Raw genomic sequence first — 9,549 nt, 5'->3', positions numbered from 1 at the left:
ATTTTTTTTTAATAATGAAAGAAAAAGAAACAAGGAGGTTGAACACACCACTTCTATTTGGATCTCAATGACAAGAGTCTAGTCACATGTCCAGACTTAACTGTAAGAGAGACTAGGAAAGGCAGTCTTTATTCTAAGTGGTTTTGTGCTCAGTTAAAATTGGGGGTACTTTTACTGTAGGAGAAAGCAGACACTTGATTTAGAGGGATAATTAATGGTCCCTGCCATTGGCCAAGCAAGCAAATACTCTTTTATTTTCTTTTTGAGGGAAGTGAGCCCGCAGAAGATTTCAAATGCTTATAATTTAACAGTTCTTCTAATTTACGTTGTCATGCTAGTTTCTATAATTTTTTAGTATTCCTCTTCCTTACTGTAATCAGGCAAGGCCACTCTTCCTGCAGTGACCATAACCTTGAGTACCTGCCAAGGGCACACGGTGACAAATGAAAGGGGGACAAAGGAAGGAGGGTAGCAGGGCTGGGAAAGAAAATGAAACAGCCTTGAAAGTGTGAATGAAAACCTGCACAACAGACATGGCATGTGTGACATTTGCCACCTTCTAATTGGAAGAAACCACCTCCTTTGTGTTTAAAGCTTGGCTTGCCTTCCCTTTGGGGGCCACCCAGGATTTCACTGGTTTCAGCCTGTAATGAGAGACGCAGCTAGATTCCCAGGCCCTGGAAGTCTTCGGTCCCTTCCTGGACAACGCTGGGGATGTCCACCACACACACACATGGAAGATGGTCCTCTCAATAGATAGTCCGGTGTTGATGGTGCGAACGGGCTCGAATACTCCTACCGAGAATCTCACTCCATAAACAGGAACTGGAGAACAGGACTTCATTTCCCATGGGAACCATGCGTGACTGATTTCCCTACTGCATGTAATCTCATACCAGCGCTTTCTCAGTTAGATAATAAACATTTATTGAGCTCTTACTTTGCCTGGCTCTGAGCTCAAAGCTAGGAATACAGAGAAAACAGAGGACTGTGGCCTGAGCTGGGCATCAACTACTATTCCCTGTCTACCCTCTGGATGGAGCCTCTTTGACACTGATGCCAGCCAGAACCTCGCCTAAGACCCCCCGTACCAAGCACTCTGAAGACGAGCCCTGCTCTGTGTCCCCAGCCACCTGTCTATCCCCTCCCCTCCTCCCCTGCCCATGCTACCAGGATTTCAGCCTGTTCCTGCTTGAGCCAGACACAACCTCTTTCCCAACATAGCAGATGAGAGATGAGCAGGGTCTGCTTGATGAAATTGGTTCATGGGCTGCCTCCAAGATCTGGCTGCAAGGAAAATGAACTGGAAATTGCATGGTCATTATCTTTGCAGACAACCCTCTCTTGCCCATCTTTTCAACATAATGAATTGCATGGAGAGCTCAGCTGTCATGAAAGCTTTTGAATTCCAGCCCTACCATCTTTCAGGACATCCTTAGAGGTTATCTCAGCAAGGCAGGTAGAAGAGAAAAGAGAAAAGCTTAACCCTATAAGAATAATTATGATGTATTATTAGCAACTGATGGCAATCTAATGCAGGATTTTCAATATAGACACTGCTGGCTAGAATTTTTCTCTGTCATATACACGTAGAAAAAAAGGCTACATTTAATGACTCCAAGTTCAGGGCAGTTTCTCAAACTAAATTTAGTTCCTGAGAAGCAGTGTCTTAATACAGTGCGTTTTAATAAAATAGAGACGCGGTTGGAATGTTGGAGACACTTTTCAGGGTAGATGAAATGTTATGATTAGGATGTTTATAAGATAAGACCACTAGCTGGCATTAGTGTTGAGTTTATATGGCCGAGCTAACGGCATTGTGTGCAGGAAACAGAGTGGCATTCAAAATGGCAGAAGCACAGGTGCCGTAGGATCTAATCACACCTAGTGTAACGAGGCAGGCAGTCTAATTAGTTTCTCTCTCCTCAAATGCTAGCACAATGCTGGGCATGAGCAGAGGTTTGCTAAATGACTGCTGGCTGGCTAGCCGGATGAAGAGATGGATGCATGGATACACAACTCCAGTTCATTTTAATGTGTTAGGATACCAGTCTTGTTACTAAGAGGCTGAAAATGATGTGATTGCCTGGCATACGTTTGACTTGGTTAAAAAGTGTCAATATCTGGGTCTGTAAATTAGTCTTTCGTGCCTCTCTCTCCTAGTCAGATTTGGAACATACAAAAAAGTAATCAGAATAAACTACAATAGGTATTTATTGGCCTTGGCTTGAGTCAAAGGAGACCCTGGAGTAAGGGTTGAGGTGTAGGTGGTTTGCTTGGGAGGTGACCTCATGAAATGCAAGTGAGGAAGTGGGGAAAATGACACAGAATAGGGAGAAGAATAAAGGGTGTAGTAACGAGTGGGTCCCACTGTGAGTCTCACTGGGGACCCTCTGAGAAATCACGTGGCACGTGTCCTGGAATCCTCCCCCAGGGACAGCAAGCTGGGCACTTGCCTGACGAATCCCACCGCCCACTGGCTGAAAGTCGCCCGGGACGTGAACGCCTTTCTCCCTGCGGACAGCCCCTGCCTGCACTTAGCAGAACGAATGAGGAACGGGAAAAGCCCTCAATCAGAGAACAAGGTGGGCCCAGGCACTTCAGCGGGGGAAGCTGGGAACTGTGCCTCAGCTGCAGGTGAGCCCAGGTGCTATGGGGATGGAGCTTCGGCAGCATCCCCTGTAGCATTTTACCTGGAAGAGACTTCCAGGAATTAGACCGGGAATTAGACCCTCACTTTAGGGGAAGGGCTAGAGGAGTCATTCGAGGCTGGCCTCCAGGAATGACTCCCACACAAACAGAACTGACCCACCAAGGGACCTTTGCCCTGTGAGGTCACCGCTGCTGTTGCTGTGGCCTCCACAATGACCTCCGCAGAACCAGGAGGCTAGAGCATGGGCTTCGCAACACGACTGCAGAAATCCTCACATTTCCACGACCTCATCATCAGAAAACAGCCTAACGGGGCAAAAAGGAGGCCTCTGCCACGCTACTCCTGTCTAAATCTTGCACACCTGTGTCCAATTGGCAGGCCCTGATTCGCGTCCAGAATGCTAGCTGTCAGGGAACCTGGCGTTCAGCTCTCCAACCTCCTGAACTGGAAAAAGGGTGGAAACGAGTTTGGGGAAGCCAGAGGACTGTGTGTAACGTGCTCTCCAATGACTCACCCTCCCAGCCTGGGCTTTTATCACCACCTGCGGCCCCTGCACTTCCTACCTCTGGAAGCCGGTACCAATGAGGACACCAGGCTGCCCGCTTTGCACGGCAGCCACACAAGCCTTCTCTCAGTTTCTCAAGTGCCAAGTTCTCCCCAGCCACAGGGCCTTTGCACACACTCTTCCCCTTGCTAGAATGGTCTCCCCATCTCTCTCACCCCTCTCTTCTAGTTAATGTTATCCTTTGAATTGCAGCTGAAACACCACCTCCTCCAGGAAGCCTTCCCTCACTCCCCAAACTAGGTAAACTTCACCAATTAGAGATTCACTTAGCACTACAGCACTTGCGAATTATTAGCTGATGTTGCCCTGCCCTGGTCAGCCATACTCTGTGACGATGTGCCCATGAATCTCTTTTTCACCTCAGCTTGTAGGTCTAGACTGAATTTGGTCCAGGCTGACCCTCAGCCTGTCTCAGCCCCACAGCCGCAGCCCCAGTCCTTGTTCTCAAAGATGCACTGAAGCTGACAATGACCTTCGTGGTATTTCCTTCATCCACACATTTAAATAGCCTAACATCATAATTTTTTGTTTCTATAAAACAAGGTAGACCAAAATTCCGATTCTGGCTCTGACATCCGAAGCAAGTTACTTTCCTCTCTGAGACTCGGTTTTCTCATCTTTAAGCGGGGATAATAAATGCCAACCTTGGAGAGCTGTTATAAGAACTAAGCAGATAATGCACGTGAGAGGCCAGCCAGTGCCTCGGGCCCAAGGGCATGTCATGGCCGTCGCCATTCACCCTTTGGGAGCACTGCGGGTCTCTGTGAGGTAGCCTGTAACGCCAGGGTTTTTTGGTTGAAGATGACATTTCTAACTCTTCCTCAAGAGGATAGAGATGATTTTTAAGAAGAGGGAGCTGGGGATCCTTATAGGCTGTTTTCTGCACACGTGGGTCTAACAGGCTGCATAGCACCCACTGGGATGGCAGAGTACACTGACTCACAGAGTACATTGCCCTTTTAGAAAGCAATGTAGAGATGCTTATCGAAAGCCAGAGGAACATCTTCACTGATTGGCCCAATACTTCTCCTCCTAGACTACTTGGTTAGGGAGTATTAAATCAAAGCAAAAGTTTTCATCGTGAAGATGTTCATTACAGTAGCCCAAGACTGGAATCCCCCTCAATTACCTCCAAGAAGTGGGGGTAATCAGCACACTGAGATTTTGCAGCCATTAAATGAACCACTGTGAAGTTGCTATAGAAACATGGAAAATCGTTTCTGATAGGATGTGAAGAGAAAAGGCCATGTTTGACATGGGGTCAGCCCAACAACACACACACACACACACAAAAGGAAAGAGTTGCCTTGGAGGGAAGGGATTTTTTACATGTCCTTTTATGCTGTGTTTACAGGTCTAAACCACCAGCCCCCTGCACACCTTCTACCCAATGACTAAAGAAACCTTCGTCCCAACTACCGGAAACGAAGGGCCGCCCCCCTCCCCAGGACGGTGTCAATATGCTGAAGTCCACGCCTCCAGTAGGACTCTTGGGGGACAGGCAAGGCACATCACGTGGGAGAGACTAACTAGCTCGTAGGAGAAATTGGTCCTCTTCCAGCCTAGAATGAGGGGGACATTTAAAGGGCCGTAAATCATGACGTGAACAAGTTAGTTCTTCCCACTCTAATGTACCAGAAGTGAAGGAGGCCCGCTTTGGGTACCACGGAAGGAGGGCAGAAACAGCCAGAAACGTGCCACCCGAACATTTTAGTGGCGAGGCTCTGAGCGCTACCTGCAACGTCACACGGCATTTACCGTTGACCTACTGTGTTTGATTCGAGTTTCTCCCCCAGTTCTTGAACGATAGATAAGCTGACTCGGGGCTGTTTGTGCTACGCAAACACGCAGAGACAAGCATCGCCCATGACGTTCATACACACAGAAACATCCTCAGACTTAGAACGTGGGAACTCACGGATGTTCAGCACTGAGAAGCGTCAATTAACCAGACTTCTAAGACTCGTACCCTGCGCTTTTAGATAAGAAGGCAAACACCACGAAATCTAAATGTATTCACGTCCAGTGGAGGCCAGGACACATTCACCTCAGTCTCCTAACGCTTCTGTCCTTAAACGTACAACAAAAAATAAAAGTCGACATTCAGAACAGTGCTTCTTTGGCCTTGCGACCTGGCAACTGAATGGGAGATGGCCAGAAATGATGGCAAGAGAAAGCCTGAGTGGCAAAGGTTCACTCTCAGGAACGTCCGAGAACAGGAAGTTGGCGCACAGCAACCAGAAGGTGTGTGGTGCCAAGCGTGGGATCCTCGTTCTGAAGCAATAGAGGTGTAAGATGGAGAAGGGTCCTAAGAAACAAGGCCGGGGCAGCATCTCCTGGGACACAGGTGTGACGGCAGAGGGCAGACCACAGCGGGACAGATGGTGGGGCCAACAGGGGCCCAGTTGCGAAAATGCAAATGGCGCCGGGACAGCAGATATGGATTTATTTCTGTTCCTCTCGGGGCTGAGAAGGCCCCTCACAATATGGGGCTTGGTAGTTCCGGACCATGTTCTCCAGTCCCGATTTCAAATACGCCCCATTGTCAGGCATCGTTGTCTAGAACGAACAGTCATTCTCTTAGTTGGGGCTCCCCCAGAAGCGGACCCTGAGATAAGACCATGCCGTGCATTTGGGACGGAAAGGACAGGAGAGTAGACGCCGGGGAAGGGAGACAGAGAAGGGAGCATCCCTAACCCAGCACATGGTGCTTTAGGAGGCCAGCTACCTCTGTAGGTAACAGGAGCTTAACCCCCTGGGGAACCTTTGGGAGCCAATGGAGACACAAACCCCAGAGTTAGCCCACCCAAAGGCTGAGAGAGCTGGAGTATGTACACCCGCCAGTCACTGGTTGAAGGCCACAGGCGTCGGGGGCATTACTTCTCCAGCCTTTCCAGCAAGAACAGCATGAGCAAGTGGCACGAAAACGCTCTCGGGCGCCAATGGCTGGAAGTCAGGTCTACCTGCACGAACGTGATGAGGATGAGGGGATATGGGTGGGTCACGGTGTCACCATGGGTTGTGTGATTCGGTGATGCCAATTGATAAGCAGCCCTTCCAAGAGTTCGTCCAGCCCCATCAATGGTTCCCCCATGATGCAGGACTCATTACCCACCTCCCAAGCAGCCCAGCTTTGCTATTCCCGGGGAGCTCTTTGGGATAGGGAGGTCACCCCCTGGGGAACTGACATTGGGAACCCGGCAGCTCCCACCTGCTGATCTTGGTATGGCCCTCTCTGTCATGCAGAACCACAGGAAGCCTCTCGCCTTCAGGGATTCAAGTTGTCCATGATGAATTCTTAACTCAGGCAACACAGCAAAGCAAGCGAATGCGCTTCAGGAAGAATTCTGTAAAGGGCTGTTCAAACCAGAGAAAGATTTCAGTTAATTAATACCGAAGTCCAAGTCATCAGATGAGTCTGCTCCTAGCCCCGGTGGTGAATGAGACTTCCAGTGCGGAGGCAGTAGTCATTACCAGGTGGGCCAAGGGCTGCATGTACTCATCATAAAATATGAGGCTTAAATTCAATATCAAGATGAAAGTCAAACAGAGCGTTCCTGGGAGACGAGGAGCTCAGCTTTCACAAGCCTGGAGTGGAGAATATTGCCTTTAGCAAACAGTATTTCTAATTTGATCCCGCAAAGAGGACAGCGATGACATGTCAGGAGAATACGTGTGTGTGCACTTCTAGATGTATTTTTTATCATGGCCACATTCTTTAGGATCTCAGTCATCAGTTATTTGTGACAGCCAGTCAATTGTTTATCTTTCAAGAATATTACTACTTACTTCCCTTTATATATCTTCCCTGTATTATTGTGGGGACAGGATCATCTATTTTCTCCTCCCTTCCAATCCCTGACGTCACTTACCGCCCAGCGTCCTGGTGTAATGTCCTGGAATGATAGGCTTTATGAGATAGGAAACAAAATGACTTTGTGCTCCCCCGTCACTAAGGGATGCACAACAGGGCACCAAAGTGGGCATTTAATTCAGCCGAACGTCCCGGCCCAGCTAGTGGAAATTCACCTGTGTGTGTTAAAACAGGTGTTCCCAGGAGATGCCCAGAGAAAGTGGAACGACGAGAAGCAAAAACAGACCTCATCCCTGTTCGCAAAACAGAAGCAAGTTTCTGCCACGAAAACCATTTTTGCTTAAAACACGAGCCTGAAATAATTGCATATTTGTTGGCAATTGACAGTTGAGTTTTTCCATGAATTTTGCTCTCTTTTGACAGTAGCAAATAAGTACATAGAAAAATGCACTTTCTCGGGGCTTTTAAGGACAAAAAAAAAAAATTACAGTAGGAAAATTGCACCAAAGAGCACAGCGATATTTCCACACTTTGCTGAACTTAAGAGGAGAAAATGGTCATTAAAGGTAACAGGGTCATTAAAGGCAATAGGGTTGTTATAAAAACAGTGGTTCTATTTCCAGGTTTTTCACTTGCCGAGAACAGTCACAGACCGTGGGAGAATGCCAAACTTGCATTTCTATAATGTGCCTTGCAAACAATTGGATTTATTCTTAATGGGGCCTTGCTGCATTTTTACATTATGCAGCATGTAATTAGCTATTAAAGGACTAAGGAATAAACGGCTCAGATTTGTTGGGCTCGATGCCTGATAAATGATTTCATGCTGTTCTTTTAAATCAATGTTGGGCTGACTGTAATTTAGTGGTAGATTTGAGGGGGTTTTGAGGGGAGAGGGGGCTGAAGATCTCTCAGTTTTGGAACCCAAAATGATGATGCAGTGATAACTTAATTATAAACCTTTTAACCAACCCATAGTCTCTAAGACAGTTCTGGGCAGCACAAGTTGAATTCAATCTCTGTAAATAGCATTTCAGACTCTCAGGTCTTCCGCTCGCCAAAACAAAACAAAATAACAACAACAACAAAACCACACACACGCAAGGCTTCCTTTTTCTGTAATTTTAGAGGATTTTTTTTGGCGGGGGAGCCTGACTTATCAATCAACTGGCATGAATTTATGAAACTCCTATCATTATGTCCAGAATGCCTAATGCTGGGTTACAAAGCAATTTATGGAAACCTTAACCTGCATTTTGTTCTTGCTACACTTTTCTCACTGCCTCCCCTCCCCACCCCCCGCCCCCCGCAAGCAAGAAGGTGGCCGGGGCCTGAATACACCCTTGGCTCAAAGGCAGCTTGTGTACCCAGGGCCTGAAATAGAGGCTGCTTGCAGAAACTCTCTGTCCTGGTTTCTATGGGAGCATCAGCTCATTAAGTGGCTGATCCTAGATGATGCAGGAGGTGAGAAGAGAGAGCTGAATCTCTTTGCAGAAAGGGGACTAGAACAGCCCGAATCAGGACAGAAGTCTTCACCAGCCCAGCAGGGTGGGGATACGCAGGCATTGGGGCATTTCTTACACACCCGAGTTTGTAGGGGTAACAGTCACACCCACCAGTTATTGGTCCTGACTGATAGCCTGGGGGCCTTAGCCTTTTCCAGTCATCCTAGGGTCAAGGCTGAAACTACAATGACCATGACGGCGGTGACTCCAGGCCGCCAGCCAGCATGGCCTGGAATAACAACCCGCAAGCCTGCCAGAGACAGGAGCTGGGGCAGGACCATTTCCGGGCCCCAAGTCCCGCCTTGCCCTCCTCCCCTCTTCCCAGGACTGCAGGTAACTCCCAGGCCTGTATGTCCACTCTAAGATCTTCCTGGTTTCCTCACTCCCTCCAAAGTGAGCCCCACCCCAAAACCGGGCCTTTGACCAGGACCCCGGCTTCATGCTCAGAGCTACCGACAGAGATCCTGCCCTCCACACAGATCCACTAATTCTCACCTGACTCCACCCACAGCACCACCTGCCACCCAGGCTCCATCTCCAAGTGCTTCGACAGCTAGGGCTTAAATCCTGACAGGCAGCCCCAACAATCAGGTTAGTCCCCCGCATCATCTCCTTGCCCTTGCCCTGCTTCCCCCTCACTGCCATGGGTCCCATAATGCCTTGCAACACAAAACCTGGCAATGGGAGGGATCAAGCTTGGCCACCACCTTGAAATGGGATGGGAATGAAAGCAATCACAGTGAGAACAAAACATAAGTTAATATCTCTATAAATCATCGTAGCACCAAACAATTACAGAAAAATGCAGTGCCAACCAGCATGGGGCACACTCAAGGCAAGAGGGAGCTCTCTGGGCTGGGAGCGGAGGACAGAGCTGAGTGGGAATGGGAAGGTGGAGGATCCAAAAACCCAGAGAAGGAGGCCATCGTGATTTTCATCTTCTGAATTCTGTGCTTTGAATATGGCACACACTGCGCGGGAGACAGGAGAAAGCAACCAGCTGTTGCGCGGG

General features: G+C 48.4%; 1 long non-coding RNA gene across 1 annotated transcript in view; it reads right to left on the bottom strand.

The window, feature by feature from the left end:
- Positions 1 to 6,463: 6,463 nt before the first annotated feature.
- LOC112470136 overlaps positions 6,464 to 9,549 on the bottom strand; it is a 57,785-nt gene continuing 54,699 nt past the window's right edge. The window contains exon 3 of the long non-coding RNA XR_003042867.1: positions 6,464 to 6,565. This is a non-coding gene — a long non-coding RNA (uncharacterized LOC112470136). The remainder of the gene's footprint in view (positions 6,566 to 9,549) is intronic.

The sequence above is a fragment of the Pteropus alecto genome, unplaced genomic scaffold (assembly GCF_000325575.1).
Source record: "Pteropus alecto unplaced genomic scaffold, ASM32557v1 scaffold177, whole genome shotgun sequence".
Classification (NCBI taxonomy): domain Eukaryota; kingdom Metazoa; phylum Chordata; class Mammalia; order Chiroptera; family Pteropodidae; genus Pteropus; species Pteropus alecto.
This window is presented reverse-complemented; position numbering and strand designations above follow the sequence as displayed.